This window comes from Phascolarctos cinereus, unplaced genomic scaffold (assembly GCF_003287225.1).
Source record: "Phascolarctos cinereus isolate Bilbo 61053 unplaced genomic scaffold, phaCin_HiC Scaffold_5;HRSCAF=322, whole genome shotgun sequence".
NCBI classification, from domain to species: Eukaryota; Metazoa; Chordata; class Mammalia; order Diprotodontia; family Phascolarctidae; genus Phascolarctos; species Phascolarctos cinereus.
Window position 1 is genome coordinate 235,661,963 of NW_027555958.1, and position 26,746 is coordinate 235,688,708.

A 26,746-nucleotide genomic window follows, 5' to 3' on the forward strand; every position below is an offset into this window, starting at 1 on the left:
GTAAGTGTCTAAGGCTGCATCTGAACTCATGCCTTCCTGACTCCAAGTCTAGAACTCTATTTGAACTAAGTTTTGAAGGAAACCAAAAATTCTGAAAAGTGAAGGTGAGGAGGGAATGAATTCCAGGCATGGAAAAGACACAGAAACTAAAGATGAAATGTCATACGTGAAAAACAGCAACAAAACCAGTTTGACTGGACGAAAAGTGAGTGAAGGAAAATGATGGATGAGTAAATAATAAGCCTGAAAAAGTAGGCAGAAGCCAGGTTTTGAAAAGCTTTAAATGTCAAAGGGGTTTATATTTGATCCTAAAGGCCATGGGAAGCCACTGAAGCCTGCTGAGCAAAAGTAACATGGTCTGATCTCTGCTTTAAGGACATTGCTTGTCACAGAGTTACTGTTACTGTTTGCCCTTTGAAGAGGACCAATGATGTCACAGGGGGATGTCTTGACTTGTGAGTGAACTGGATTGAAGTGAGGCAGAGCTGCACAGAGTCTTCAGCCTCACTCTCTCTTCCAGAGTCATCAGGGTCCAGTGGCAGGACAAAAGTCAGGATGACTGGCTGTGGCTTGAGATGCAGCGGATGGCCTTGGCATCTTCAAAGTCTGACCAAACTCTAAGCACTCCACAGTGCCTGCTTCAGCTGCCTTCACGGCCATTGGAACAAATTATTCTCATGCACCCATTCAGCTGGGGGAAGTCTTCACATGCCTGGGGGAGACATACCCCTAACTCACCAAGTGAGTCAATTACTCTCATCCTGGTTTAGGCCATCTGCCAAGATGGTGGAGTGTGGCAGCCTCTTGGAACTACAGGTACAAGATGGGTGAAAGATGAACACTAAAGGTGGATGAGTAATCCTGGAAAGAGCTCAGCAAGCCCTCACAGCAGAGTTCTAGTCTTCCCTGATCATCCCATTTATCCCACGTGGCACATAACAGTAGTTATGCAGAGAATGGATTGGAGAGGATGGAAAAGCAGGACTTAAGACTGGGAGACCCAAGAGGAAGCTATTACAATTGTCAGGATGAGAGGTGATGAGGGCCTGAAGTACAGAGGTTCAATGATTTGTCCAAAGTCTCACAGCTAGTGTTTGAGGCTAGATTTGAACCCAGGTCTTCCTGATACTAGGCCCAGTGATCTAGCCACTTCACCACCCAGCTGCCCCGATACTGAGTGCTCATGACGTCATCAAGGAGAGTGATGAGAATGTCAAATGCCCTGAGCATGACTCCACCTTGCTCTTCTTCACTTAATCACTTCCTTCTATTCTATCTCCCAGAGTGGACTCTTCCCTTTTAACTTTAGAACAGTACCAATATCAAAGTATTCCAATAGACTCAGAAAGAAAAGGCTGGAAGTGCCCTAACACCATTAGGGTTGTTTCTCTCTCCTCCATCAGTAAGACATGCTGAGCCTGCCTTCCCTTTCTTCCCTTCCAACAACTTTAGAATCTTTTTAGGTCTAGATTTCCAGAATATCAGAATCCTTCGGAGAATGATGGCAACACGCCTTGGAGCCTGGTGGGTAATCTAGACCATTTGCCCTTTTCCAAACAGGAAGAGAACAGGAGTGGCCTGGTATTTTAGGGACGTGTCAGGCCCACTTGAGAGAAGTTGTCTCTGCCTGAAATCCTAGGTCTAGGGAGCAGACAGACAAGTTCCAGCTGTGTTTTGTCTTAGACTCAAATCCATTTTTAAGTAAGGCATATAAAGGAAATTCAGCTATCTAATCTCCCCTGGGCAGTGGGTGATAGGGGTGGGTCTAGAGAAAAGTGATCAAAGAATCAAAGAAATAAAGTCTGAAGAGACCCTGAAAGTCAGTCATCTAGTTCAAGGCATTTTACAGATGAGGAAACTGAGATCTCGAGAGGCTGTGAATTACCTGAGATCACACAGGTAATAAGTTATCAGAGGCAAGATTTTAACCCAGGTTCTCTGACTTCAGTTCCAGTGTTCTTTCTAACATATCTTTGCTCATTTAGCAGGTGATGCTTGGAAGATGCTGGAGGACCTTGCCACAGGGGTGGGAGCTAATCAGAACAGGAAAATAGATGTAATAGAAGACTACAAGCAACAGACTGGAACCATAGCCATCTGAATTTAAGGGATCCCATCAGCTCCTACAGATTCAATTTATAATCTCCATGCCAATGCATCAACATACTCAGCCCCTATTTCTCACACAGGTCCCTCGTCTCTGTCTGCTGGACATCTCTACCTGGATGCCCCACAGGCATCTCAAGCTCAACTTGTCCCAAACTAAACTCATTGTCTTATCTTTTTTTTTTTTTGCTTTTTGGTGAAGCAATTGGGGTTAAGTGACTTGCCCAGGGTCACACAGCTAGTAAGTGTCAACTGTCTGAGGCCAGATTTTCATTGTCTTATCTTTCCCCTTAACCCCAACCCCTCCTACTAACCTTCCCACTTCTGTCAAGCACATCATCATTCTCCCAGTCCCCCAGATTCCCAACACAAGAGTCATCCTCAACTCTTCCCTCTCACCCATTCCCCATATCTAATCAGTCACATCTTGTCAGTTCTCTCCCCTACACATCTCTTATCTTTCTACCTACCCCAACTACCCAAGTTCAGGCCCTTTTCACCTCAAGTCTGGACTATTACAAAAAATCTCCCAGTTGATGTCTCTGAATCCAAGCTTTCCCCTCTCCCATCCAGCTTCCTCTCACCTGCCAATTTACATTTCTTAAGTGTAGCTCTGACCATGTCATCCCTTTACCCAAGAAGCTTCAATGACTTCATTCTAGGAAAGAATACATACTTTTCTGGTTGGATTAAGGCTCCTTTCTTTCCAAGTGGACTTAGAATCACTTGGCACAAATTGCTTCCTCCTAATAGACTCCATGTGCCAGATCTACTGGTCTCCTTGCTCAGAACGACTGCAAGACTCAGACCTCAAGACTCTTCACTCTGGGCCTTGATCAACAACTTCACTCCACAATGGTTTTGGTTCTTGTATGCAAAGGATTTCAGTTGCTGTTTCCAAACCATAAGAAGTACATTCTAAAAATGGCAGGCAGCCAAGGTGTCGCAGTGGATAAGAGTGCCAGTTGGAGTTAGGAAGACTCGTCTTCCAGAGTTCAAATCTGCCCTCAGACCCTTACTAGCTGTGTGACCCTGGGAAAGTCACTTCACCCTGTTTGCCTCAGTTTCTTCATCTGTCAAATAAGCTGGAGAAGGTCATGGCAAACCACTGCAGTGTCTTTGCCAAGAAAACCCCAAATGGGGTCACAAAGATTCAGACACAACAGAAAACTGACTGAACAACTAGAATGGCTCCAGTTGACGCTGCTGTAGATCCTTCCTTCCCATTCCCTTTCCTTCACTCTTGTCATTGTGGCTTCTAGTTATACTATGTAAAGAGGTCTAATAGACTCCATGCTCCAGCTATATCTGGAGTCAGGGGATTCTCAATTCAAAACCCATCTCTGCCACTTACTACCTGTGTGATCCAGGGAAAATCACTTATGTCTATCAGTTTCATCTGTAAAATAAGGGGGGATGATCTCTGAGGGTTCCTTCTAGCTCTATGACTCTCCTGGCTGAATTTGCTGAATAACCTTGGGAAAGTCACACGGATGTGCTAAGTATCTGCTCTGACTTCCCGTGATGCTCTTTGGAGATGGTGGGACAAATTCATGAATATTGGCTATTGGCTTTACTGTTTCATCATAACTTTAATGGAGAAAGTGAGACTAAGGTAAAAAGGGAAAAGCGAAAGAAGGAGGAGGAGGATGTCCTGATCTGAAGGCAGAGCTGCCCCTACTCCCAGGGCCTGAGACATTCCTCTCCTGCTCTCCTTTTTCCACCGGGTCCCCTGAGGCCCCTGGGGTCTGGGAGTTGGGCCTGGCTCTTCCCAAAGCTGCTGTGGGGGAAATAAGGAATGCAAACCATTTCCTGCTTCACGGGCCCAGAGCGTCCTGTATATCTGACCATTTGTACACTACAGAGGTTCACACAGAAACTGAGCTCTGAGGCCCAGCTACCCAATGAACAATAACAATGCACAATGAGCAATTTATAGTGTATAAAATGCTTTCTCCCATAATGATCCTGTGAGGTAGGCCATGAAAAGTGCATTTTTCAGCTGCCTTTTCACAGATAAGCAAACCAAAACTCAGATAGGTTAAATGAATTAATGAAGAACCCAAGTAATTACTATCCAAGAGCATAGACCTTGTTGCCTCCCAGGTACTTCTCCTACCTATTATCTATTTATTCCTGCATCTGAGTCCTTATACAAACTTTTCTATCCTATGGTTTCTCCAGCAACTGAATTTAGAAGTCGCCATCCTGCAAAATTTCCTTCAAGACTTGCCTTTTCCAGTAAGCCTTCTTTGATTAGTCATACCTAAATCTGATCATTCTTTTATTCTAGCATTTCTTTTCTCTGAGGATCACATGAATTGGAATAGAAAAGAAGTAAATTAACTCCAACTCTTTCACTTTACAGGCGAAAAAGCAGGCCCAGAGAATATGTTATTTGTCCAAGTTCAAACAAGTATCATGTAAGAGAGTCAAATTTGAACCCAAGACTTCTGATTCCAAATCCAGAGTTCAGTCTACATCCTACATGATACCACTTCTCAGTTGATACTCTATTAACCTTCACTGAAATATTAACTTTAAGTATTTTATAGTAGTCCTTTTTCACATATGTATGATATCAAACACATTATTTCATGCATGACTTCATATATGCACTGTCTCTCCCACTAGAAGGGGAAACATTTTGTGGGCTAGAAACATATCTGCCCCCAATGTTCTGGGGACTTCTAAATAGGGCAACAGAGTATCTTCTCTGCCTCCCATGAGTATAAGCTTCCTGAGGAAAGATACCATAGCTCCCTAATTAAATCAACTTTTTGACTGACTATATCTCCTCCACTTACTCCCATTGCAAAGTTATGCAGACAAGGAGCTTTCAATCTATATTGCTAACTACAATGGTATCATTTTCCAAACATGAAATAAAGTGAGATATTGTTCATTTCTCTTGAAGGTTTCAGGTTCCATTCTGAGCACAGAACTTAGTATGTGAGTCCTTCCTTCAGCAGCTGGGTGGGGCAAGGGGTTGAGGAGGGGGAGCACTTTCAAAATAACCAAGTTCTCTTTCCAGGACTGGGTGCTATTTTTAGCAGCCACCACCCAAAAAAAGAGTGGTTTTCCCCTCTGCTCTGGAAAAGACAGAGAAAGCAAAGTCTGATCCAAATCCCCTCTGAGAGACTGGCTCTCCCAACCCTCCCTCCTAACTGCCTCCCCATCCCCCCTCCCGCAAAGTTTTACTCCCTACTCCCAGGGCTCCTTCTAGAAGTAGGCTGGAAGGTGTGAATGAATCAATCAGGAGTCCAGAGATGAGGTTTTGGGGAGGGTAAGGAAAGAAGCTTGGAAAGAAGAAAATGAAAATTCCCAATTTGGCATTTTTCTGAACTATCAGCTTTTCAGGGACTATGGGGGCTTTCTCACTTAATCCCCGCCCTTTTCAGAGATGGTAAGGGAGACATAGGTTTGTCTATTCTGGGTCTCTTCTCCCTACCCTCCTGCCCCCAGGTAGAATGGCCCCTTTCCCAGTTCACACAGATGGGAGGTAAGAAAGGGAATTTCTCCTGTTTTTATGAAAGGTGTATAGGGAAAGGGAGTGAAGCTTGATGAGACAAAATTAATACATTTCTTAGAGGAATATGTGGATTGGGCTCCCAGATCTCCTACTTTCTGTGTGACCTTGGCCAAGTAATTTCTCTGGGCCCCAGATTAGCCATTCATAAGATGAGAAAGGTGGATTCAATAATCTCCGAAGCCCCTTCCAGGCCTAAAGTCCTCTTCTTACACCGGAGTTACGAACTTTCACCTCAGGGCCTAAATCATAGTTCTGAAGCTAAGAGGGACTTTAGAGGTTAATGAGTCTCTCATTTTACAGGGGAGGAAACTGAGGTCCAGAGAGGTTTCCTGATTCTTCCCAAGGTCACACAGGTAGAAAGTGGCAGAAGCTTGATTTGAGCAGTGGTCATCTAACTTAAAATCTAGTGTTCCTTCAGGGTACCGTGATGCTTCCCATTGGTAAGGACATGTCTTCAACACAGTGTGTTGGGGGCATACAGCTTCTTCCATTCCTCCAAGCTTCATGCTCTCAGTGAATTGCTTTGACTCTGTTCCTGAAGGAGAGCTCCAATATTCATCTGGGTAGGACAAGGTCAGGGATATCCAATATGACATAACCTTGAGACCCCAGTCTCCATCCCTTTTGCATTAGCAAAACAATGGGCCCTATAGTCTCTCCTAATTTTTTTTTCCTCCCACCAAAACCTCTAGACATGATTTTTTTTCTTTTCTTTTACTTCAGCACTTTCATTTTTTCCTTACACAAAGATGTGTTGGGCATTACAATTCTCAACTCTTAGGATAACTTACAAATTTTGGTATTCTACTGTCATGTCAAAACATTAAGGCAACATACACAAACCTCACATAAATTAACTAAATACACAAATTTACAAGTTGTAAAGGCAAACTTTTTCACAACATGTAAGTAATTTATTCCCCCATGACATTGGGGGAAAACAGTGGGTTAAAAAAAAAAAACTGGTTCCTAACTCATGGATTGAATATATACTCCTGCTAGGATGGTGAACACACATTTAATAAACTATTGCTAGCTTTAGGAGAGACATTCTGCAGGTCAGCTCTTTCAGATGCTGGAAATCTGACCTTTAGATACCCTGTACTGATCCAGTGCTATATATAACTTACAGAACTAAACTGTACCGCCATTGAGTGTCAACCAGCCAGATACTATATTGCCATATTATCAGGTCAATTTTCTACTGAAGTTAACTCTTAGCCTTACTGTAGAAATGAAGTGACCTTTGTTACGATTTAGGTCAAAGTTGTGTACAAGGGATGCTAAAATGTACATCAAGGGAGCAACTGTTAACTTGAAAATGAGGTCAAATCAGTAACAGTTCAACAATCTAAAAAGGGCTGATATTTGTCTGACATCAGATACAAACTTCCCTAAGGGCAAATTTCTTTTCAGAGAAGGCTTATTCCAGTTTCATGAGGCCAACATGAGGTGTATATTTGCCAGGGCAAATTTTTACTTTGTGAATACTCATACAGCAAATGCTAAACATCTTCTAGTAGTCTATTTAGATGCATTTGTGATGGATGCTAGATGGGCCATATTCTTCATATTTCTTCCTGCCTGTTCATTCACATCTGCTGGAAGGTGGAGAGAGAAGGCAGAGCAGAGCTACTAATCCAGATGAAATACTTATGTTCAGGGAAAGCAATGATCTTAATTTTCATTATTCTAGGTACCAGGGCTGTGATTGCTTTCCACATTCTGTCAGCTAGGTGACCAACAGGATAGAGTGCAGGGTCTGAAGTCAGGAGCTCATCTTCCTGATTTCAAATCTGGGCTCAGCCACTCACTAGCTAGGTGACTCTAGGCAACCCTGTTTGCCTCAGTTTCCCCATATGTAAAATGAGCTAGAGAAGGAAATGGCAAACCACTCCATCATCTCTGCCAAGAAAACCCCAAACAGTGTTGTAACAAGTCAGATACTACTGAAAAATGTCTGAACGACAAAAACATGATAGACAATACTGTGTTGGCATATAGATCTTTTTGGATATCAATATCACATTTCATGATAGAATTGAAAGCGGTCTCATGAATGCCACAGAATTCCATCCCAGGAAGGATGGTTGGAAGAGGGTCTCTGGACACCTGAACCTCTCATTGCCAAAGCCATCAGGAGGTTCACAGCTCTTCTCTAGGGAAAAAGATGAAACAGCAGCGGTCATCTCCTGTTCAAAGTCCAGGGCAACATAGCACAGCTTCTCCTTAGTGTCACACACAATTTCCTTTTCAGCTGTGAGTGTGAAGTTACACCTCTTTCTGTCAGTATCTTTATGAGGTACTCTGTCAAGTCACAGACAGCCAAGTTTAGATGAAAGATGGCATAGGGAAGGGAATAATCCTCATAGATGGGCACAGTGTGGGTGACACCATCACCAGAGTCCCTAATGATACCAGTAGTACGATCAGAAGCATACAGTGACCACACAGCCTGAATAACAACATACATGGCTAGGGTATTGATCGTTGCCATTTTCTCTCTATTGGTCTTGGGATTTAAGGAAGCTTCTGCTAACAGAATAGGGTGTTCCTCAGTGGCTACGCAAAGCTTTGTTCATTCTCCTTCAATCACTCTTTTGTTTAGTCAAACTGATTTTGTTGCTGTTTTTCACATGTGACATTTCATCTTTAATTTCTGTGTCTTTTCCATGCCTGGAATTCATTCCCTCCTCACCTTCACTTTTTAAAATTTCTAGTTTTCCTTCAGAAATTAGTTCAAATGGAGGTCATTGTAGAAGGTATGATGCCAGATTTTCTTCGTGTCATTCCCATTGGGACAATGGGATATTTCAGAATCAGGATACCTCTCTTGCTCTGGGCCTCATGACCAACATACCTGTCCTTCTGCCCCATTCCCCTCTATGACACGCTGGTGTCTTGTGTGTCTTGTGCCACAACAGAGTGGCACACATCATCCCCAGCAAAGCTAGCTTTGCACATACCAAAGCCATTGTCAATGACGAGAACAGTAATTTCTTCTGCCATTTTTGTTTAATCCAAGGCTGTGTACGATCATAATCAGAGAAATTAGAGGGGGGGAGGGGCAGAGCGACAAAAAAAGGGAGGATCATCCAAAGTGCTGCTGACTACCACTGAGTGAGACCTGGACAGGATTTCTAGTCATTTCTAGCATCGTCCTGTTTATACTTTAGGGCCCTGCTGGACATAAACACTGGAATGCCAACACATTCCTTCTGCGTTTGGGCAGTGTTGGGGGAAGACAGCTACCAAGCTGCTTCCATTCATTACTACGTATCATACTGTCCTTCATGTTAAAAGATACCCTCCCTGTGCACGTAACCCACAGAAAATATAAACTGGAAGTGTCTTATAAGGCCCTACTCCCTCTGCTTACACTTTGCATGGTATGACTATTATAAAGCCTGGTGGTAACTAGTGGCCCACTGGATAGAGCACCAGGCCTGAAGTCAGGAAGACCTGAGTTCAAATTTGAATTTAGACACTTAATAGCTGTTCATGACCCTGGGGAAGTCACTTAACCACTCTCTGCCTCAGTCTCCTCAATTGTAAAATGGGGATAATAATAGCACCTACTTCCCAAGGTTGTTTCAAAGATCAAATAAGATAATATTATAAAAAACACTTAGCACAGTGCCTGGCTTAATAAATGCTTTTCCCTTCTCCCTTCCCATTCACCCTTTAGTGAGCACCTCACAGACTTCTAGTTGTCATGAAGCCTTGAATCATACATACAGCCCCGTCCTGCCACCACCACCATGACTACCTACTTTTTTAGGGAGCAGAGAGTAAGTGGAAAAAGAACCAGACTGGAAGCCTGGAGTTCAGGTTCTGTTACTAATTAGCTAATTAGCATGACTGATGATGTCCCTGCTCCTCTCTGACTCTCAGTTTCTTCTTCTCTAAAACAGACTCCTTTAAAATAGATCTAATGCCTGCCTCTATTGTGGGCTAGGAGGATGGAGCCCTTTCTGTGAAGTTAAAGGAACAGGAAAATCAGATGCTCTGGAAGGCAAATCAACTCAGAGACTGCAGAGCATACAACCCTTCATGATTCTATCAGCCTTGACTGCTGTCCCTGTGGTCTCATGGGGCTCCCCAGAGATCTCTAGCCCGACCCCACTGTTTGACTCCGTCCTAACAACATATTTTCTCTTGTACCTCACTTCCGTTCCCACACAGCAGTTCCTACTGCATAACTGCCACTGCTGTTCATTCTCTCCACACATACTACCCAGAAGAACTGAGCTGTGCTGGGTCACCTCATTTCTGAAAACCAAACCCTCGTTGGGGAATCCCTGTCTCTTAATGACCAGTGGGATTTGGAAAATATCTGATAGATTGTAATTGGAATGATTACATTGGAATGTGTTATGAAATGAGGGTGTTGGGTCTCTTCCTTTCCCTCCTAATGTTAAAAAGTACTCTGGATGAATCTTGTATGGACTTAACTATTTATGTGTTGTTTCCCCATTAGAAAGTAAGGTATCTGTTAGGTATGGTAATGTGCACCTGTAATCCCTGTCACTGGAGGGGCTGAGGGTGCCAAATCTCTTGATCTCAGGAATTTTGGGCTGCAATGGAGCCATGCCAATCATTATCTGTATTAAGATGCTATGCAACTAAAGTGTTGGGAGATGAGGAGGAGGGTGGACCAGGTTGTATAAGGAGGGATAAACTGACCAGATCAGAAATGGAGTAGATCAAGCTCCCCTGTCATTCTTGAGATCAAGCCAGTAAGCAGTGGGATCAGGCCAGTGAGTAATCCCTACCCTTCCAGCCTGGATGAGATGGGACAGCTGAGTCCCCATGAAAAAAAAAATTAAATAACAGAAATTCTTTAACTCCCCCTTTCTTTGTAATCCCCAGTTTAGCATACTATAAGTGCTTGCTGATTGACTGAATTTGGAATTTGAGTACAGCTTTAAATGAAAGCAAGAGGAAGGCCTAAATTTCCTCAAAAGGGGATTTATGGTTTAGGATTATTGTACTTATAGTTCACTCCTTTCTATCTTACAGGTCTCACTTGAAAGGTGAGAAGTCATTAAAGTAATCACAAACTTGACCGAAATACTTTCCAGCTTTCCTTCAGTCAAGCTGCTCTTGAAATCTAAACTGCTTTGGGGAAACCTGATGATAATAGAAGTACCATACAATTTGTTTTCCCTGCTTCCCCCACCCCCATCCCCACCCATCATTTCCTTCTAACTTATTCATGAATGACACTTACTCCTGTCAACTGACATTACAAGCTAGGAGTCACAGTAAATTTTCTCTGGGTTTTGCCCTCCATATCTCATCCATCAGCTAGATGGTGCAGTGGATAGAGTGCTAGGACTGGAGTCAAGAAAGACCTAACTCAAATCCAGCCTCAGATACTTACTAGCTGTGTGTGACCTCAGGCAAGTCATATAACCTCTCTCAGCCTCAGTTTCCCCAGCTGTAAAACAGGAATAATAATAACACCTACTTCCCAGGGTTGTTGCAGCAGCAAATGAGATAATTTTTGTAAAGCACTTAGCAAAGTATCTTGCTCAGGATTCTATTATCTATCTTCTATTATCTACCTTCAGGATACCATCCTGGATCCTTTGATGCTTAGATCAAAATCTTGCAATGGTCCCCAACTTCCTCCTTATTGTTATTGTTTTTTAGCCACTCAGTCATGTCCAATGCTTCATGACCCCATAGATCATAGCACACTAGGCCCTTCTGTCCCATACTGTCTCTTGAAGTCTGTCCAAATTCATTTGCTGTTTCCATGACCCTATCTATCCATCTCATCCTTTGCCGTCCCTTTCTCCTTTTGCCTTCAATCTTTCCCAACATAAGATCTTTTCCAATGAGTCTCATTTTCTCATTATGTGGCCAATGTATTTATGCTTTAGCTTCCATTTTTGACCTTCCAGTGAACAGCCTGGATTAATTTAAGTACTGACTGATTTGATCTCCCTCTGTTCAAGGGAACTCTCAAAAGTCTTTTACAGTACCACAATTCAAAAGCATTAATTCTGGTGGAGCTAGGTGGCACAGTGGATGGAGCACCAGCCCTGGATTCAGGAGGACCTGAGTTCAAATCCGGCCTCAGACACATAACACTTACTAGCTGTGTTCACCCTGGGCAAGTTACTTAACCCCATTGCCAAAACACATAAACAAATAAAAAAGCATTAATTCTGCAGTACTCACCTTTCCCTTATTAGTCCAACTATATTAAGCCGAATTTTGCCTTCCATCCTTCCTTTCTCTTAATTCATATTTTAAATTCAAACTTTTGATATTTCCTTAAAAGATCTTTAAAAATAGAGTTCCCAAGACAGGCAGTAGAAACATTCTTAGAAAACCAAGCTCAGGTTGCTTCATTAACAAACTATAAATTCTTGCTATTATCTACCAGCAAAGAATGTAAGCTTCTTGAGGGCAGGTACTATTTCAATTTTATTATTCTCTTCCCAGCACCTCACCATGCCTAGAACATAGAAGGTACTTAATACATTTGTATTGATTAGCTTATTGATTTCCCCTAGAAAAGTAGAGTATAAATTACCCTATAGGTAAGGAGAGCACCTCATAGTTTTTTGGGGGGGTAGTTCTATATTGATAGTTTCTTATCCCTCTGCTCGCTATTTGTGCCTTTTATATATCCCTTCCCCTTTCTACTTCCCTAACTTTTTATAGTTATGAGGAATTCAGCCTGTAATCTCATGAAGAGAAAGGAAAGAAATGAAAGGAAGTCAGGGACAATTTTTAAGAACAGACAGAGAAGCATCATGAGCCTTCCAAGTGTTGAGTGGAATCCTCTGAGAGTAGGGCCGAATTATCTGGGCAAACGAAAACAGATGTCCTAGGCAACAGGGAGGCTGGTTTTCAGTCCAGGAATTGGGACAGCCAGTTATGGAGAGGCTGAATAAGTGCCTCTTCCAGGGCAAGACGAGAACTAATGGGATGACAGTGTTGTTTAGTTGTGTTGAGCTGTCCAACTCTTCATGATCTCTTTTGGGGTTTTCTTGGCAACGATACTGGAGTGGTTTGTCATTTCCTTCTCCAGTTCATTTTACAGATGAGGAAACTGAGGCAAACAGGGTTAAATGATTTGTTCAAGGTCACACAGCTAGTAAGTGTCTGAGGTCAGATTTGAACTCAGGAAAGTGAGTCTTCCTGACTCCAGACCTGGTACTCTGTGCACTATGGCGCCATCTAACTGCCTCAGTAGACAAATAGGCAATGAGTATGATGAGAAGCCCTTCTCAAAACTGGACATTCTCATCCTTACAATGCCATACCACTGGGCTGGGTTCCCAGCACTGTTCTTCCTTCTACTCACTAGGAAAGAAAAAAAAAACTGAAGTAATATTGCCAGATCAACCCTAGGCATAAAATTTAATGTCCTCTTGATAAATCAGACTCCTTCCTTCAAACCCTACCCCTTTCAAACACGGTCTACTAAGGTTGTGGGGAGCATGAGAGGTGTACTGGTGTGAGAAGGGATGGTGTTGCTTATTTTTCAAACTTCCCCAGAAACTGTGAGATCCATTCCCAAGGCCTGGAAGATCCCAGTTTAAGTCTCTAACACATGCTGCCAATGTGACCCTGGGCAAATCACTTAACCTCTAAGTGCTTTAGGCAACTCTAAGGCAGGTGAAATAAAGGTGGTGACCTGAATTGGTAAAGAGGATTTTTTCAACCTGGAAATTTTCTAGACTAATGAAATCAGAGGTCCAGTCCCCATTCTTATCAGAAACTCATCTGGATGGGGCAGCTAGGTGGCACAGTGGATAGAGCACCAGCATTGGAGTCAGGAAGACCCGAGTTCAAATCTGGCCTCAGACACATAACACTTACTAGCTATGTGACCCTGGGCAAGTCACTTAACCCCATTGCCTAGTAAGAAACAAACAAAAAAAACCAACAAAAAACTCATCTAGCTGGAAAGGACCTTAAGAGATCATCTAGTTCAAGACACAGTACTGTGCTAGTAAATGTCTGAGGCCAGAGTTGAACTCAGGTCTTCCTGACTTTAGGCCCTGTGCACTATCCACTGTGCCTCCTAGCTACCCTTAAAATATTTATTAAAACATTTATTAAGCACCTACTGTGTACTGGCACAAAACATTCATTAATCACTTACTATGTATGAGGCACTGTGCTAAGGGCCAGGGGATACAAAAAGAGGCAAAAGTCAGTCTCTGCCCTCAAGAAGCTTACAGTCTATCATCTCTTACATATTCTTGACAGCTATTACCCTCTTATTCCAGCACAAGATCATATTGGCTTTTTTGGCTGCCATAACATACTACTGATTTATACTGAGCTCAAAGTACAATAACTCTTCCAAATCTTTTTCAGAAAAACTGTTGTCTAACCATGCCTCTCCTATCTTAAGCTTGTGAAGTTGATTTTGTATACACAAGTGTAAGACTTTACATTTATTCTTTTCGAATTTCACCTTATCAGACTCATTCCAATGCTCTAGCACAGAGGTTCTTAACCTTTCTTGTGTTATAGACCTCATTGGCAGTCTGAAGAAGCTTATGGACCCCTTTGCAGAATAATGTTTGTTGCCTATATTTGTAAATGAAAAAAAAAATTCTAAATTTCACTTAGAGGTTATCAAAAATAAAGATTGTATATTTTTTATCCACCCAAGTTCCTAGAACTGCTAAAATTTATCCATAGACTCCTTGAACCCCAAGTTAAGAATCCCTTATCTGGTATAAACTAGGCGCAGCCCAACATCTACCACTGCATACCAAAATAAGGTCAAAATGTGTGTATGATTTAGACATAAAAGGTGATATCACAAACAAATGAGGGAAACATGGAAAAAAATACCTGTTAAGATCTACGGATAACAGGAGAATTTATGACCAAACAAGAAATAGAGGGGATGATGGGAGAGAAAATGGATAATTTTGATTACATTAACATTAAATTAAAAAGGGTTTCCATAAATAAAACCAGTGCAGCCAAAATCAGAAGGAAAGCAGGAAACTAGGGGCAAAATAAATAGCAAGTTTCTCTCATAAAGATCTCATTTTTCAATCATATAGGGAACTGAGGCAAATTTATAAAAATAAGAGCCATTCTCCAATTGGTAAATGGTCAAAATATGTGGACTGGCAGTTTTCTGAAGAAGAAATCAAAGCTATCTATAGTCATATGAAAAAATGCTCTAAATGACTAATAATTAGGGAAATGCAAATTAAAGCAACTTTGAGGTGCCATCTCACACCTATTATATTGGAACTATACAAGAATCATCTTTTATCTGACTTTTGAATGAATTAAGAGACTGAAAAAATTAACGGCAGAAGATAAGTTTTCCTGAGGCTGATATTAAAATATGTTTGGATTCCTTTGATTTATCAAGTGATAGTTGAGAGAAGTAGCTCAAATCTCAAATGCGTGCTGAGAAACAGAGAGAACATAGCCGGACTCAAAAAAAATATGTATATATACATATATATTTTTATGTATAGCTGCAACTAATGTGTATCTTGTTGTTCAGTTGTTTCAGTCATGTCCAACCCTTCATGACCCCTTTTGGGATTTTCTTGGCAGAAATACTATAGTGGTTTGCCATTTCCTTCTCCAGCCCATTTTACAGATGAGGAAACCGAAACAAATACGGTGAAGTGACTTGCCCAGAGTCACATGGCTAGTAAGTATGAATCTGAGACTATATTTGAACTCAAGTCTTCCTGACTCTAGGCCCAGTGATCTATCCACTATGCCACCTAGCTTCCTCCAAATAATAGCAATAGGGGGTGGAGCCAAGATGACGGAGTGAAAGCAGTGACTTGCTTGAGGTCTCCTCCAAACCCCTCCAAATACTCATAAAAAATGGCTCTAAAAAAATTCTGAAGCAGCAGAACCCACAAAAAACAGAGTGAAACAAATTTCCAGCCCAAGACAACCTGGATGATTGATCAGAAAGGTGTATCGCACTGGGCTGGGAGCTCAGCGCAGTGAGGCTTGGGCACGCAGGCCACAGTGAACCTGGAGCAGCCCTCAGAGGACTGAATCTCAGGCAGCTGTGGAGGTTTCCAGACTCCTCAATCCACCAATGCCAAAGACAACTTAGAAGGTCAGTGGGAAAAGTCTGTTTCTGTCGGTGCTGAGAAAGGAAGGTGGGGTTTCAGCTCCATTCCCCAAGAGCGGTGGCCCTGGGGGAGGGGGGCAACTGCTTCCCGAGCTTCTGGTCCACAGACTGAGGGGGAATCCAGTGGGGAATCAGAGAGGGATCACAGGGATCTCTTTGCCACTGCTGAGGCAGGAATCTCTTGCTTTGCCCGTGTTTGGATCTGGGACAAGTTCTGGGCGGCAGTGCTGGGGTGAGGAGGAACGCTGGCTTGGTGGAGCTTGTAGTGGCTGTGAAGAGACACACCTCCTCACAGTTACAGGACAGAAAGGAGTACTTGTGGTCACAGGCCAGGAAAGGAGTAAACACCTCACCCCTTATCATACCACCTTGGAAGAACTGAAAATTTACAGGTCCCTACAAATATCTCTGAAAACAGCTATACAAACCCCCGAAGCTTGGGACAGTACATTCTCCACATTGGAAGCAGATTCATACCTTAACAAAGAGTTTAAAACTCAAGTAATTGGCCGGGATCATGAGGAAGCAGTGCAAAAAGAGTCAGACTATGTTATCTTACTTTGGTGAAAAAGATCAAAATATACAACCAGAAGAAGACAACAAAGTCAAAGCTCCTACATCCAAAGTCTCCAAGAAAAATATGAATCAGTCCCAGGCCTTGGAAGAGCTCAAAAGGGATCTTGAGAAGCAAGTAAGAGAAGTAGAGGAAAAACTGAGAGTGATGCAAGAAAATCACGAAAAACAAGTCAACAGCTTGCTAAAGGAGACCCAAAAAAATACTGAAGAAAATAACACCTTAAAAAATAGCCTAACCCAAATGGCAAAAGAGGTCCAAAAAGCCAATGAGGAGAAAAATGCCCTAAAAAGAAAAATTGGCCAAATGGAAAAGGAAGTCCAAAAGATTACTGAAGAAAATACTTCCTTAAAAATTAGAATAGAGCAATTGGAAGATAGTGACTTTATGAGAAATCAAGACACAGTAGACAAATCCAAAAGAATGAAAAATTAGAAAACAATGTGAAATATCTCATTGGAAAAACAACTGACCTGGAAAATAGATCCAGGAGAGAGAATTTAAAAATTATTGGACTATCTGAAAGCCATGATCAAAAAAAGAGCCTAGACATCATCTTTCAAGAAATTATCAAGGAAAACTGCCCTGATATAGTAGAACCAGAGGGCAAAATAGAAATTGAAAGAATCCACAGATCTCCTCCTGAAAGAGATCCCCAAAGGAAAACTCCTAGGAATATTATAGCCAAATTCCAGAGTTCCCAGGTCAAGGAGAAAATATTACAAGCTGCCAGAAGGAAACATTCAAGTACTGTGGAAACACAATCAGGATAACACAAGATTTAGCAGCTTCTACATTAAAGGACCGCAGGGCATGGAATATAATATTCCAGAGGGCAAAGGAGATAGGATTACAACCAAGAATCACCTACCCAGCAAAACTGAGTATAATCCTTCAGGGGAAAAAATGGTCATTCAGTGAAATAGAGGACTTTCAAGCATTCTTGATGAAAAGACCAGAGCTGAATAGAAAATTTGACTTTCAAATACAGGACTCAAGTGGAACATGAAGAGGTAAACAGGAAAGAGAAATCATAAGAGACTTATTAAGATTGAACTGTTTACATTCCTGCATGGAAAGATGATATTTATAACTCATGAGACCTTTGTCAGTATTAGGGTAGTTGGAGGAAAAAAATTATATGTATGTATATGTAGATAGATAGATAGGGCACAGGGTGAGTTGAAGATTAAGGGGTCATATCTGGAGAATAAAATTAAGGGATGAGAGAGGATTATACTCAGAGAAGAAGAAAGGGAGAGGTAGAATGGGGTAAATTATCTCACAAAAAAAACAGAAAAGAAAAGTCTCTTACAGTGGAGGGGAAACGGGGGAAGGTGAGAGGGAATGAGTGAATCTTATTCTCATAGGATTTGGCTTAAGGAGGGAATAACATACACATTCAATTGGGTATGGAAATCTGTCTTACCCTACAGGAAAATAGGGGGAGAAGGGGACAAGAGAGCAGGGGGATGATAGAGAGGAGGGCAGATTAGGAAAGGGGTAATCAGAAGTAAATACTTCTGAGGAGGAACAGGGTCAAAAGAAAGAATAGAATAAATGGGAGGGCAGGATAGGATTAAGGGAAATAGAGTTAGTTTTTCACAACATGTCTACTATGGACATGTTTTGCATAACTACACACGTATAACCTATATTGAGTTGCTTGCCTTTTCAGTGAGGGTGGGCTGTTTTGCACTACTTTAGAATAGTAGGTGTGGAGGAGGGGGAGGAAGAGGAAAATTTGAAACCTAAAGTTTTAAAAACAGTTTAAAAAAAATGTTTTCACATGCTACTGGGAAATAAGAAATATAAGAAATGGGGTACAGAAGTCTATCCTGCCCTACAGGAAAATGAGGGGGGGAAGGGGATAAGAGAAGGGGAGAGAGATAGAAGAGAGGACAGACTAGGGGAAGGGATATTCAGAATGCATGCCATCTTGGGGCGGGGGGAGATGGGGTGAAAATTTGGAATCAAAAACTTGTGGAAGTGAATGCTGGAAACTAAAAATAAATAAATTTATATTAAAAAAACAAAAAAAAACCCAAATAATAGCAATAATATAACTAGTATTTATATAGTACCACAAGGATTGCAAAGTACTTTATGTATGTTAACTCATTTGAACCTCATAAAAACCCTAGGAGGTAAGTGCTATTATTAACCCCATTTTGCAGATGAGAAAGCTGAGGCACTGAGATGTTAAGGGACTTATCCAGAGTCACCCAGATGGTAATCATCTGAGGCAGAATTCCATCTCAGGTCTCCCTCACTCCATGTTGTGGACTCGATCCACTTTATCGTCTACATCATGATTATGATTAAGACACGTAAAGACTAAGCTTTTGTTGCCCCCAACACATTCACTGTAAAAATTCGCATGTTTCACACATTCAAGAAACTTGGAAACAGTGTTTCCTGATCAGCCTAAAAATCTTTCAATTATAGGTGGGTTTTTAACTTATTTGCTAAAAATATAAAAGCACAGCAGTTTTTGGTTAGCTTGCAAGAATATCTTGGAACATCAGGAAAGGTGGAAATTTACTGGAAACACTTCAGCAAAAACTTCACATAGATTACAAGGTTCTTTGTAGATTAGACACTCCATTTTCTAGTCATTAGTCCTTGAGGGTTGAAGCCATCACACTTGTTTCTGTATTTCCATGTGCCCATCAGACTTTGGCACATAGGATGCTTAATGTGTTGATCAAATTAATGGGTAGGATTGAAAAATTAGTATTGTGATTTAGTTACCACAGTCAATGTTATCCTTCTATTGGATCTATGTGTCTTATGAGTCAGAGGCAGCTAGGAGGTGCAGTGGATAGAGTGCTGGTCCTAGAATTAGGAGGATTTGAATTCAGATTTGGCCTCAAATACTTACTGACCCCATGCAAGTCATTTAAGGTCTGTTTGCCTCAGTTTTCTTACCCAAACTTCACAGAATAAGATTTCTTTCACAGAACTTTTCACAGAAGTAGGATTTGTTCTGTGAAGTTTGGATTCAGTCAAAGGGCCACACTTGAGGACCTACAGGGCCACATGTAGACTTCAGGGTGAAGGTTCCCCACCCCTGGACCAAAGTAATAGTACCTGAGGCAGTAGAAACTGCTTCAGGCATATGTGGAAAGATAATTACTCAAGGAGTACAGCAGTTGTAAGAAGAGTGACCCCTTGAGAAGTGCTGGTTATGGATACAACTGAAGGATGGACTTTGAGAGTACTGCCCGGGTTGCTTAGCCAACAACATTTAAGGGAATCTTGGTGAGGACCTCATGAATGGAAAAAAACTGCTTCCAGTGCCAGGAGTTGTGAGATAACCCTCAGCCCCATTTGGTCTGTACATGTCTACCTCATTACCTTTTTTACTTTGAGTTAGTGATCTTTTCCCCCACAGACACTGGGAAACAATGAGAGTCTGTGTTTCTCAGGTTGGAGGAGGGGGGAGAGATGTTTACTAACTGGTCACACCATACACATATAGTAAATTCTTTTTATAAAAGCTAATGGAATCAACTGGTTGATTGTTAATGGAAGAACATGCTGATGGGGGTTCAGGGGCAATAGCATTAAAAACAGCCCCTTATAGTTATCTTTAGAACCCTGAGAGTAGTAGTCAAGTGCCTTCTGGGGACCCAGCCTGCCAATGTAAATGTAGGCTGGAGGAAGTAACCTAACAAAGGACAGTATTATTTATTTAACTCTATGTCTTTCTTACCTATCAGATAGCAAGCCCCTTGAGGCTAGGGACTATTTTTGCTCCTCCCCAGTGCCTAACTAAATATGACATATTTTAGGTTGTTAAATGAATCAATTAATGAATGTATATAGAAAGAGAATTCGAATCATACCTATTCTACTTACTATCTGTGTGATCTTGGCAAGTCACTTAAAGACTCTGGGGATTGGACTCCTCACCTATAAAATGTGCATATTGGAATGAATGAATGAGTGAAAAAGCATTTATTATGTGCTTACACTATGCCAAGCCTTGGTCTAAACATTGAACTTTATTATTCTTTTAATGTCTATTCCAACTCTACATCCTATCATCCCATGACTCAATGAGTGGGTAAATGGACAAATTCTAAAGGGTATAAATAGGAATACGGGGAAGGGATTTCTTAGCTCCTTAGAAAACCAAAATAAACATCCTGTACACATTATGTCCCATAAATTCCCAACTTACTTCCTACCCTTTCCCTAGATTGAGTTGTCTGGTAAAGGTACAAATATCTGGCTCTGAACCACCTGAGAGGATATGAATGCAGTGACTGCTCTTTCAGCAAAGGAGCAGAGTATCCCTTTAAAAGTGTGTGTGTGTGTGTGTGTGTGTGTGTGTGTGTGTGTGTGTGTGCGCATGCATACATTTAAATCTGATATTGGAATTTACAGATTAAATCAGGATATATTTTACTTTTTTCCTTCTTGTGTGTGTGTGTGTGTGATAATAAATACATTTGTTATAAAGTCCATAAGAGACTCATTTTCTTTTCCACTTTGGAAGATGGCATACCCTTATTTAAGAAACAAGGTCTACTCCCAGAATACCAGTGCATGAAGAAGAGAATCTAAAACCTCATATGCCTCTGCTATTCCCTCTTCTTGTACTAAAAAGGCAGATGTGACAGTTAGTTGCCCCATGCTCTTTTAGCAAGGTCTGTATAACCTCTCATGCTGTATATCTCTATGTGTATACACATATTTACATGTGTGTATGTATACACACCTGGTTCTTGTTGTTGTTACAGACCCCTTTGGTAGTCTAAGTAGACGATGAAACCCTTCTCAGAATAATGTTTTTAAATGCATAAAATATATAGCATTATAAAAAGAACCAATTTTACTGAAATATAGTTAAAAAAATTTTTTTTTGCAAAAAAATGAATCATGGACCTCAAGAATCCCTGCATTATAGGCTAACAAGAGTTAGAGTTGGAAGAGACTCAGCCTAATGTCATTTTGCAGATGAGGAAACAGGTACAGAGCAGGTAATTGACTTGCCCAAGTTCACAAAGGTATTAGAGTCAGGATTCAAACCCAGGTAATCTGAAGCCAAATCCAGGGTTCTTTGCCCTGTATGAAGCTTTCCTTCCATTTTGGAAAAGAAAAAGAAAAAGAAAAGAAATCTTTGACTTTACTACCTCTCCTATTTACTGTACCAATTAATATCCCCTCCATTTTGTTACAAAACTTCTCTAACAAATATTCTATATCTGATACTTCTATTTCCTCATCTGCCATCCTCTCTCTAACCTCTTGAAATGTGGCTTTCAACCCCTCAACAATAACTAAATTGCATACTTCCTATTCATCAGTGACCTCCTTTTTTGCCAAATCTAGTGACCTATCCTCAGTTCTCCATTTCTTTGGACTTTCTGAATCATTTTATAATGCTGATCAACTCCTTCTTGAAACTCATTCCTCTCTTAGCTTCAGCAATGCCTCATTCTCCCAGTTTACTTTCTGTCTCTGTTACTGGCTCTCTCCTTCTTTCGGCCCTCTCCCAATGGTGGCATTCCCCATGGCTCCGTTCCTGACCTTCTGCTGAACAAAGGAACCATATTTAATCTTAGAATTAATGGGGCATCATCAGACTTTACTAAGCAGTGACATGATCAGAACTATGCTTTGGCAGCTGTGGAGAGGATGTAATGGAGATGGGAGAGACCGGAAAAAAGGGAAACCAAATTGGAAGCTAGTGGCATTATGAGATTTTAGTGAGAGACCATGAGGTCCTGAACTAGGATTGAGACTGTGTTAAGTAGTTAAGTAGAGAGAAGGACGCTAATGTAAAGGATTTCATGGAGGTAGAAATAGAAAGGAATTAAGACATGTGGGGTGAGAGTGAGTGAGGAGTTGATCGATGACAATGGAGATCCGGTGAACCTGGGAGACTGGAGAATGACGGTGCCTTGACAAAAAAAAAGGGGGGGGATGTTTAGAAGAGAGTTGGGTTTGAGGAGAAAGACAATGTGTTCCCGTCAGCTCACTTTTTCCTTCTGTTTCTTTTATTTCTTTTATTTCTTTTCTAGTGGTATAACTGTTCTTCCTTGTCATCTCAAACTATTCCCTTTTTCTTTTCTGCATCCCTATCTCCCACCCTTCCCTAGGACCTTTAAAAGCTGCCTTGTTTCTTCATTTCTTCACCCTTTGTCATCAGCCTATCACCCAGATCTGCTTCCCATCTCCTAGTGGGGAAAACCATACCCCCTTCATCCAGAATTGCCGTGGACCTCATTAAAGACCATGACATTCTCTGCTCAGAAAAGCACAAATCCCATCCATCTCCTAGGTCCATTGTTTCTCATCATGACTTTGGGGGAGGAGGGTTATGTTAGCCAAAGGCTTGACAAATCCCCAGAACTAGGTTACCATGGCACCAGGCAATTGTATTTTGATGTCTAGTGTTTTAGGGAAATCTTAACCAAAACTACAGAAGTACAGTATTCTGTTTCCCCTATGCTTTTGTGTATTTCCATTTTACTAGAAGGAAAACTTGAAAAGGAAAAATGTTGGGCAACATAAGACAGCTCTATTCAACTAGTATGTGTGGGTATCAGACTCCCAGACTCCTCAGCTGCCATCAGAACTAGGCTTTGCTGCCTGTCAGCATTTGGTGGGGGAGATGGCGAGCCCCACTGGCCACCAGAACTTCTACACATTCGATATGTGGCCTAAGAAGTAACTTAAGGACACAGGATCAGGGATCTGACACTGGAAAGGACCTCAGAAGCCATCTAATCTAACTCCATTTTACAAATGAGAAACCAAAGGGCCAGAGAAGTGAAGTCACACAGCGAGTAGGCATCAGAGATGGGATTGGAACTCAGGCACTCTGACTTGAAAGCTAATGCTTTCTCCCACTCTACCATGCTGCCTTACTGTTAAACAAATATGGTCCATGAGGGGTCAAACCCAAAACCTTGGTGTTATCAGCACCAAACCAGATATTTTTGGTGTCTTCTTTGAACTTGTCCAGAGTAAAATTCTATAGACACTTCTAAAATACTTTAAAATACTTCTACAGATCCTCATTAAGCCTGATTCGGGCCAGGATTTCAAGTTCAGAACAAATGTCCTACAATAATAGCATATTGCCCTTTTTCTTTTGTTTGGATCTTTTTTTTCCCCCTCACCCTTTCAAAGCTTAAACATTTGTGGGAATTGTCTCTAAGAGTCAAAGCAAATTTGTAGAACACTAGATTTGACATTTTCATTGCTATAAAAGGCAGCTGGTGGCTCAGTGGATAGAACACTGTGCCTGGAATTTGGAAGACTTGAGTGCAAATTTAGCCTCAGACACTTATTAGCTGTGTGACCCTGAGTAAGTCACTCTGAGGCAAACATGTGTTTGCCTCAGCTTCCTCAAACATAAGATGGAGATAACAGTAGCACTTACCTTGTGGGATTGTTATGAGGATTAAATGAGACAATATTTGTAAAAATGCTTAACAGTACTTGGTACGGGATGGGGTGGAGTCAAGATGAGAAGGCAATGATTCACCTGAGCTCTCCCCAAAACCCCTCTGAACACCTTTAAATAATGCCATAAAACAATTCCTGAAGCAGCAGAACCACAAAAGGATGGGGTGAAACAATTTTCCAGCCAAAGACAACTTAGAAGGTGAGCAGGAAAGGTCTTTCACACTTGGGGGAGAGTGAAGCACAGGCCACACCAGCACAGACCAGGCCCTGCAAACCAGGAGCAGGCCTTGGGAGTGACTGAATCAGCAGTAGCAGTGGCTGCTTCCGGAGCTCTCAGCCCACAGATGGTAAGGAGCTCGAACAACTAGTCAGAAGATTACAGGGGTCTCGTTGTTAGAACTAAGGCAGAACTCTGCTGCTTTGCCCATACTCAGATCCAGGTCACAGTCCTGGGTGGCATTCCCATGGCGAGCAGGAACACTAACAAACCAGAGTTTATGATTGTAGTAGAGTGGAGACCCTTATCACAGTTTCAGGGCAGAAACTCACATCAGACCAGAGCACAGACCAGGAGAAGAGTAAACACCTCTCTTCAGGTCATTCCACCTTGAAGAACAGAAAACTTACAGGTCCCTAGAAGTATTTCTGAAAACAGCTGCACAAAACTCCTGAAGCTTGGGACAGTGCACCCTCCACCCTGGAAGCAGAGCCTCACTTTAACAGAGTTAAAAGTCAAGTAATAGGCTGGGAAAATGAGTGAACAGAAAAAAAAATTCTGACCCTAGAAAGTTACTATGGTGACAAGGAAGATCAAAACACACTCAGAAGAAGATAAAGTCAAAGCTCATACATCCAAAGCCTTCAAGAAAAAAAATGTGGATTGGTTTCAGACCTCAAAAAGGATTTTAAAAATCAAGAGAGGTAGAGGAAAAAAATTGGGAAGAGAAATGAAAGTGATGAAAGAAAATCATGAAAAATGAGTCAATAGCTTGGTAAAGGAGACACAAAAAAATACTGAAGAAAATAATACCTTAAAAAACAGACTAGACCAAATGGTAAAAGAGGTCCAAAAAGTCAATGGGGAGAAGAACGCCTTAAAAAGTAGAATTGGACAAATGGAAAAAGATGCACAAAAATTCACTGAAGAAAAAAAACTTAAAAAACAAAAACAGTGCTTGGTACATAGGAGATGTTACATAAATACTTCTGCTCTTCCTTCTCTCTTCCCATAACTCTTAGCCTAAGTCCTCTTCACTGCTTGCCTAGATTACTGAAACAGCCTCTTAACTAGTCTCCCTCCCTCCAGACTCTCTCTCACTATATCTTTCCTGACTCTAGCCCACCCTGTACGTTGAAAAAGCTCCATTTTATTAAATCATCACTTTCGTCACTTCACAACTTTGATTAAAAACCTTCATTGTTTCCCTATTACTTACAAGTGAAGTCCAAACTCCTGTCTTACCTTAAAAAGCATTAAATTATCTAACCTCTTCTTATTCATCCATATTCATCTCTTAGTACTCCTCAATATGAACCCTCAGCTCCAACTAAGCTACCACCATGACAGCCTCTCTGTAGGAAGAAAGGGAACAAGTATTTATTAAGCTCAGTCACAAGACCTGGGTTCAGATGCTACATGTGAGACCTTAAGAAAGTCACAAAACATATTTGTAACTTTATCTGTAAAATGGGATAATAATATCTGTACTAACAGGACTGTTAAGAGAAAAGCACTGGGGCAGCTAGGTGGCGTAGTGGATAAAGCTCCGGCCTTGGAATCAGGAGGACCCGAGTTCAAATCTGGTCTCAGACACATGATGCTTACTAGGTGCGTGCCTCTGGGCAAGTCATGTAACCTTGACTGCCTCACCAAAAAAAAAAAGGGAAAAAAAGAGGAAAGCACTTTTATTTTCAAAGTATAAAGCACTATAAAGTATGAATCATTGTACCATTTTGTATATATTGTAAACTTTACCCTTTTCCTTGTAATTACTAAACCTTTGTAAAACCTTCAACTCTGACTCATATCTGAGGAAAAAGAAGGGTAAATGACCAATGAAGATGTCTGAATTGGCAACAAAGATCCAGGCTGGGTCCAGAAGGGGTAGAATGTTGAGGGACATCAAGAATTGATCAGCTCAGCCGAATCGAAGGAAAGGAAAATTGAAGAATGCCTTGGGCCTAGATCTGGACATGACCTAAGTCCCTTGGGAAATTATGGATTCAGTGGAATCCTGTGTATTCTTTCAAATAGCCTCTCCCACCTTTCTAGGAAATAGGAATTCCTTTCTTCTCCAACTTCCTACTGCATTTACTGAATGAATCACTCAATTTGGCTCTTAATTATACATTTTCTTACATCATCTATTTAGTATGTATATATCTTGCTTGTCTCTCTGTTGTAAGCTTCTTCAGGGCAGGAGCTATGTCTTAAAATTCTTTTGTCTCCCCTATAAGTATACCTGAACTGAATCCCTGATGCTTTCAAACATATTGATCTTTGACAAAAATGGAGCTTCAAAGTCTATGAAGATGAGTTCTATGGCAGGGAGGAAAGGGTATTAGAGCCAGCTTGTACCAGCTGGAGAGAGTTGATTGTTAAATTTTCAGTATAAGCATTCATACCTCAGAAACTGGCAAATGCTACAAATCAGAGCTTGACATATTGTTTTGTTAATTGTCTTGATATAAGAAAGTAATGGAGAAAATATTAATAATACAAATTAAACTTTAAAGTGTACCATACGTACATTTGGTTTTTTAAAGAGCCAATTGTTAAACATTTAGCAGCACACCACAGAGTCCATCATCTTTATCTCAGTGCTTCTCCTCCCCTCCCCTCCTGTTCCCCACAAGGGGTTTTGTGTGCACACACCGGGGCCTATAGGTACAGGCACATAATTATAACGTGAACATTCCATGGGTCGAATAGTGAGTCTGGAAGTATTAGATTCCATCAAAATACAGAAGAATAAAACTTTATTTCTAGCACTAAAGTAGG

General features: G+C 41.3%; 1 protein-coding gene and 1 pseudogene across 4 annotated transcripts in view; both read right to left on the reverse strand.

The window, feature by feature from the left end:
• DAAM2 (dishevelled associated activator of morphogenesis 2) overlaps nt 1-26,746 on the reverse strand; it is a 169,276-nt gene that overhangs the window by 70,309 nt on the left and 72,221 nt on the right. The gene's annotated exons all lie outside the window — the stretch shown is intronic.
• LOC144457670 (actin, cytoplasmic 2-like) lies at nt 747-8,647 on the reverse strand (annotated as a pseudogene).